Below are 7792 nucleotides of genomic sequence, written 5' to 3'. Positions count from 1 at the left end.
AATCTATCGAACAAAGGACCGATCGATGGACCACCTGGGAACTGGAGTGTGCCGTCAATTGACCGCCCAGAAGCTGTGGTTAACCGCAGCTTAATTGACGAACACTGGGTGGCCTTTGTTCATTTGCCGAACATGTGGCAGCGGCCATTTTAACTCCCGAACGGCCAGCGGTGTTTAGCGCTCAAATTATGGAATGGAAAACGGACACTTAATGACCGCTGAGCCGCCAGCCTCCTTACCTCTGCATTCAGTAGTGGAACCGACTGACTGTTCATTCAGTAGTTTGACCGTATGAACAGCATCACCCCAGATAGCCATGCCATGGAGCCTATTCGTGGAACGAAAGACTATGGGAAAGACTTTGGCTCCATGGCAATTGAACTGTATGTATGTGATCTGAGCGCCATTCGGTAGTAATGTGTGCTCAGATCTAAGCTATCTGGGGATATGTAGAATGTATGGGTTTTATGTGATAAAAGCAACCGTGTGTAATTTTATGTCTTTTATTGTCCTTTGTCTGCCATGTGGCTAATGGAGTTTTGCCTCTGTCCTTGGAGATAATTGGATTACTTCCCAATTATCTCCAGGACAGAGAGGAGGGATTGTGATGCATTGTGGGAGTGTTTAACGGTGTATGTCTGTGATTGGTCAATGTCCAATATGTTTCCCAGTTTCCCATCTGGTCCCCTAGGGGTGTGTCCACCAGGTGGGAGACCTGCATAAAAGCTGGGAAGTTAGCCCGAGTAAACCAGAATCTGCTTGACCCTCAAAACGAAGTGTCGTCTCGTTCTTGGGGGGTAAGTGGATTGTATGCTGATTGCCAGGAGTGTAAGCTGATGGTATGCTTTTCGTGTTCGGCTGTTTCCAGTATTCGTGTGTTTCCTGTTCGGGAGTTGGTGAATTCATGTGTTTGCAGTTCGGGATATTGCTGCTTACAGTAGCTGTCGGTGCTTTTGGAAAGGGGAATATCGCCTAAATGGTTTTTAACCTCTGGTTAGCAAAACGGTCCATTACAAAGACTAAACCGTTCATACGTATAGTTTCACTGACCTATTTTGAGCACCTTTACCCTTTGTGTTTAAAACAAATCCCAATCCCTGGTGTCTTGGTGGGAGACACTGCTTGTTTTTAACCCTAGTGGGTGCAGAAGGCTCCTTCCAGCTGACTCTGGGGGAATGTTTCAGAGCACTGCTGTTTTGGCAACACTATGATACAGTAGAGGTATCATGGTGGTTGGTGAGGAAGATCAAGTAGAGCTTTTCCATTCAAGATGAGGCCAGGGAGCCAGGAAGAAAGAGAGTTGGTCTTGGCCCCACAGCAGGAGAATGGGTTGAGTGGTGAGACTGTGTCGCTCCTCTCCTGCCGGCCAACCAAGGCCATCTGCCTGGTGGCCTATGGCAAATCAGACCATGACTGAGATGAAGTGGTATGGGTGTCTTTAGTATCCGTTTAAGCAAAAATAGCCAAGTTTTAATGATCGCTGAGTTAGTATGGCTTTTCACAGGTCAACTGTGTTATCTAAAGTTTGCCATTCAAATTTTAGTTCATTAAAATTCAGTTTAGTGAATTTTTTTTTAATTAATGCTGCCTATATGCTGCTTAATATATATATATATAAAACCAATATACAACCAATCTTCACTAGTGTATATTTTCATACTTTAAGGTTTTAAGGACACAAATAAGTATATTTTTTAATTGTGTTGGCTTTTGAAATTTTATCACACCTTACATGACACTTGCCACCACCAATCTTTCCCATTTTCTAGACTTCTCTGATAATGCTAATTTATTTCATTCTTATAGATTTTTTTCATTACAAAACATGGTTCAAAGGCGCCTTTCTGTGTTCAGATTTAAAAGCAATGAATAAATTCAAATGTTAATTAAATATTTATTTTTTAACTTTATACATATGTGCACAAAAAAAGTGTAGAGAATTCACAGTAGGCCCATTCACTTACAAATACTATGGATAAAAAAGTGTTAGTCATCTGGACTATAAATCAAACTGAAAACTTGTTGACCACTTTAGTGAGCTAAAGTTTCCAAAAGTTATCAAAGTCTCCTATGTTGAGTGCAATGGGTGAGGTTCTGTGTGCTAGAGATATGAAGTTTAATATTGTTCATAAATAATTGCCCCCCTCCTCCAGAATGATTTATTATGTTTGTATTATTATTAAAAATAACATTTTATTTTTAGGGGAACAAACCAATATATTGACTGCACATTACAATTTTACAAACATGATATAACCATAAATAAGATAACAAATACAGGGTGCGCTGGATAAAATAAACGAAAACGATAACACGAAAAGGAAAGTCTCTATAGGTACAGTGTAGACCTTGAGTAACTGTTCTTCTGTTCTCGCTTTGGAATCGCAGTGGTTGGATATGAAACACAAAAGCAGAGAAGGGGGGGGACCAATAGTGCAAAACCGTATTGTTGAGAGGACCACGAACAACACAGACGTAGAGAAATGCCAACTTACAATTTATAGAGCTAAGCCCAGCTCTAGGTAAAACAGCTTACAGTGGCATTTGATACTCCCCACATGTAGGATATAGCTGGGCAATTGGAGTCTCCACACGATTCTTTAAAACTTCTGAGACAGACGTCAGCATATAAAATATATAAAAGGAAAAACCCAATGGTGCAATAACTTTGGTAGTACTGCAACAACAGACAACACAGAGGTCCTAAGAGTGCCAACTTACAATCTAAAGAGCTATAACCAGCTCTAAGTAAAACAGCATACAGTGGTATTTAAACTCCCCACGTGTAGGATATTCCTCTAGTGATGCTTGTAGTGCCGGTCTTATGAAAAATAAAATCCGAAGAGAGGGCCCATAGTGTTTTCCATATGTAAAAATGACAAAGTGATAAAAAGAAACGTACTTACAGTGTTCAGAGCAGCCACACTGCTCTATGAACCAAGCGTAGGTGGAATAATCCCCACCAGGGATTCCTTTTGCAGTACTGGATCTTGTTAAAAATGATGATAAAAAAATCAGCCAGGATAAAACAGCAGCATATAAAGTAAATGGACTAACCCAAAGTAAAAGGTAGTAACAAAATACTTTAATATAAAACAGAGTAAAAATACACAACGCGTTTCGCCAAACAGTAGGCTTTTTCAAGTGTAAAGATAATAATCCTGGCTTAATCACATTATATAGGCAGCTATATGGCATAAATTACAAAGTTTGGCGCCAAAATGGCGTCATTACCATGTGACCGCGGTCACATATACATTACAAGACACTTACAAAAGGTTAATGAGAGCCCTGGTTCAAGATGCTTACAATTATGTGATACAGTGTATCTCCAAGACCAGTTTAATTAATCAATTATAATGGCACTGCTCTGTAACCTGATTTTAAGTACCAAGTCATACTGTGGCTACCAATAGCCAATTTCACTGCTGAGTGAACCATGGCATGGCTTAAAATGTCATGTTCTACACCAAGCATAGGCAACCTTCAGCACTCGAGATGTTTTGGATTACACCTCCCATGAAGCTTTGCCAGCATTATGGGTGTAAGTGCATTATAAGGGATGTAGTCCACAACATCTGGAGTGCCAAAGGTTGCCTATCAATGTCCTACACTATAGTCAGGTCTTAAAAGTTATTTGCCACTGCAAGCCAGGAGAGTCCATGACACATGCAGCAGGGGTGAATTTTCTACTCACATGGCTAAATTTTCATTTGACATTAGCTAGTGGCAAATGAAAATTCTCAGGCACTAATCCAGACTATATGAAGTTTTTAAAAGAGCTATGGCCCGCAGTTCAACTCTGTTATATTTTTATAATACATCTGAAATACGTGGGAAGACTCCCCACTCTTGAGAAAGCCCCAGGAGGTGGGGTGAATCATGTTCCAAGCCGAAAATGTGCTTAGTGGAGCAGAGGCTAATTGAGATGCCCTCATCCCATAGTGTCCTCCCCTCCCCTTGTCCCATAGTGCACTTTCCCTCCCCTTGTCCCATAATTACTTACCTGTCTTGAAGCGTGGGCCAGCTTCACAGCGCGCACCGCGGTACAGGAACTTCAATTTCAGGTTCCGGTTTCCGGCGGTACTGAAAGGAAGGAGTGCACACTTCCTTTCAGTCCCGCCGGAAATCGGAACCTGAAATTGAAGTTCCAGTACCGCGGTGCGTGCTGAATACCGGCCCACGCTTCAAGACAGGTAAGTAAACCTTCACATTCGCTCCATAAGACGTACAGACATTTCCCCTCACTTTTGAGGGGAAAAAAAGTGCGTCTTATGGAGCGAAAAATATGTATATCGGCGTATAACACGCACACATCATTTGCCCCCTATTTTCAGGGAGAAAAAGTGTGTGTTATACGCCAATAAATACGGTAAATATTAATTGCACTTTTAGTGAACCTGCGCCATCTTCTACACTTGGGATTTTTTAATATCGAATACTGTTACAATTCTTTATCTAAAAACATTTAAAAGTCTGCAACTGTATTTTCCCAAGCTGCAATGGGCTGCGAAATGGTGAATTGGTTGAAAAGAGTTCAAATTAGGTCCCTGGTGAGCAGGATGCAGAGACTATGAGACAATATATTGATCGACATGTCATGACAATGTCAACTGAAAACGTTTACAAAGAAAACGTCCAAAAACGCTTTTTTTTTTTTTTTAGAAACATAAATTATATTGAGAGAAAAATAACCTCAAATGTATCCAATAAGACAAAATATCCAACTCTTAAAGTTTGCCAGACCATTAAATTTGGCTATTTTGGCCCAAGTTAATAATATTATATTACTTCGCCACAAATCACAGTCTAATAAATAACCCTTAAGGCAATACAACTGCAACGAGACTCATAGCTATGCATTACAACTATTGTGCTATAATTAGAGTTTTCTACGAACACAAAGAGTTATTCATTAAATAGCACATTGTTAGAAGTTGAAAACCAAAGTGTGGTTTGAGATAACAGATTAAAGGGGCCTGTCACTTGCCATTATTTTGAATATTCTGTTATCTCCTATATTTAACAAATATGTGTTTTGTGAAGTCTGAAAAAATATTAATTCAATGCCTCTGTGTTTACCTTTATCCCATAACTGAGCACCTCTGTTCTGGCTCCCTGTCAGTCACTGTTATGGGCCGTAAACTCTGACCTTTACTTTCATTAAGAAATGAAGGGAAAAAAGAAAGCCTTTGCACATGTCAGCCAGCATAGGGGCTGGGGAAATATAGCAAGGGAAAATCAAGTGCAGTTCTAGAACAGAGTGCTAAATAAATAGAAATCACCATGGAAACCAATCGAACTTTTAGGACTCCATTTTAGATTAGCACCTGTTTGCCTTGATAAATCACCCTAATGTTTCTTTTTATCCTTTTCCAGTGTAATGTGTGCTCTGGCTGTACCAGAACTGAACGACAGGATACAATAATAAATACAAGAATAAATGATTCTCTTTGGCAGACTGTGACGGCACTGCAAATGTGCGCATTACATCACAGTATGTTATGGTATGAGAACCAGGAAGTAACATTCCTGGTGATCATACCCAGAGGGCTTGGAGGCTTGGCTTAAAGCCGCACTTCCAAGTCTTTTATTTAGTGAAGTAAATGATTTTGGGGAGGTAAGATGCAGGAGTCAGGGGGGTAGAACTGATGGAACTATAGCAACTTCAGAAAGAGGAATTGTCGCTTTCCATGAATTTACAACAGGGAGCTAAGATAGCGGTGCACAGTTACTAGATAAAGGGTTGTAGATTTCTACATTTAATTTTATTTTTCACCCCTCAAAAAAACATGTTTGGAAATATAGTGATGAAGAAACATAATATTTAAACGTCACTTCAGTAAAGTATTGTATAGAATTTATTTATTTTTCTGTCTTCCACAGCTCTCAGAGGTGAAAAATAAAAAACAGGTGTTTTTACACACGGACTTAAATTGAAAAAAAAAATTTAAATACGTGTTCCACAAAGAGATTTTTATTTTTCCCACTAGCAGCACTACATATAACTACAGGAGTTTTAATTATTACAAGAGAATGGAAAGGTAAAGTGTGTTCTTTACTGATTATATGTTTATATAATCAGTAAAGAACACACTTACAATAGAAATAATACTCAAATATTGTATTTTCCAGTCTATAAGAAAGGTTCTAATGAAATAAAAACCTTGAAAAGGTTCTTTCTGTTCACACTCTTTTATAAAAAAAAAAAAAAAAACTGATTGTATTTTGCATTGCAGGTTTTGAAGAAAGCCCCCCTTGACTGTGATATTGTGGGCAGCTGCTTTATTTGTCCATGTTGACTAGTTAAGAGCGCAGAATTAGATTGCAGTGAGGGTAGAGTTTATTTAAACTTGTACACAAAGTTGTGTTTCCTTTATTATAACCAAACAGGATTATTGGTATATTCAATATCCGTGCAGCTGCAGGAAGTATAGTTTTAAGAGTGAATAGGGGCCTACCTGCACAAAGTCAAAGGACTTTGTATACGGTCGACATTGCAGGCCTGCATATTCAGTTAAAAGTAAAAAGTAAAAGAAAAAAAAAATGAAAAAATGTAAGCCATGCCTGTTTGTACCATGTCAATCTACAGTATAAAAGTAAAACAGTTTAAAGGGAAACTGTCATCCCCCAAACTACTCATGCTCTTTTTAAAGAGCAAGACATTTAATCTACACACTGTGCTCCCAAAATTCATCCGAATCACAGTTCGTTTGAAACCGAATGCGCAAGTCTACCATATTGCTGATCCAAAAGTCAAGTAAAAACAGCAACACATTGTGCTTTTAACTGCCCCATATACTTGTCTAGTCTGAAAAACGGGCAAAAGTCAAAAGTCTGAGCAAAATACTTTTGGGAAAAAAAAAATACTTGGAGGTGCTTTTTTTCCTATAGGGAAAAGGTAACCATAAAGTGCTGATGTTATTGTTATACTAGTAAACTAATATCTGCTATACCTGTGCGAATATTAAAATAAAGACATGATTATTTGCCAAACACAGACAAATCCACCATGCCACATACAGTCGCCAACACTTCTCGCAGTATATATATTTTTTATAATGTACCATACAGAGACAAATGGGTCCCTGAAACACTTTCTTATTCGTTTACTGAAAGCATGCTCCGAACAAGCTGGCTTTTCTGTCAGCCCATTCAATGCCATTATTTATATATCTTATTTTATATTTTTTTCTAACCCAATGAAATGTATGTTTTGTGAGAAGTAAAAAACTGCTTTTGGAAATCGCTGCTTTCTAAAATCCAGAGTAATGAAATGGAGACTGGAGCCAACTAGTCTGCCTGTTACATTAGGTCGGATGGAGAAACATATTGGTGTGCTGACCTCCAAAAGAAACTCTTAAAATCTAATAACTATAAACATGTTTACCAAAGGTAATTAACTGCATTTCTTTTTCTAATAAATACACAGTTAGGCAGAGCCATGAGCACACTATATACATCTCGGATTTTCTGAACCAAAATAGCACTGAAACGCCACATTCCTTCATCTAATAAACGGCCTGCTAAGTATGACTGAGTACATTGTACCTATTATATATTTATTATACTTTGTATTTTTAGTACTGAAATAAAGGTTGCACATAATACCCACTTTAGATCCTTGCAAATGTTATAGAGCAAGGAGCTCCCTTGTACTTCATAGTTCATTAGTGTATAAAGGTAGAGTGCAGGCTGGATTTGACCCCCCCATTTCTTAATACATTACACATAAATGATGTATTAAAAATAAGTACAAAAAACACACTTAACCGGTGTGCGTCAGCTGCAA

The sequence above is a fragment of the Pelobates fuscus genome, chromosome 2 (assembly GCF_036172605.1).
Source record: "Pelobates fuscus isolate aPelFus1 chromosome 2, aPelFus1.pri, whole genome shotgun sequence".
In the NCBI taxonomy this organism is placed as follows: Eukaryota; Metazoa; Chordata; class Amphibia; order Anura; family Pelobatidae; genus Pelobates; species Pelobates fuscus.
The sequence above is the reverse complement of the archived record's forward strand: the minus strand, read 5'-3'. Positions refer to the sequence as shown.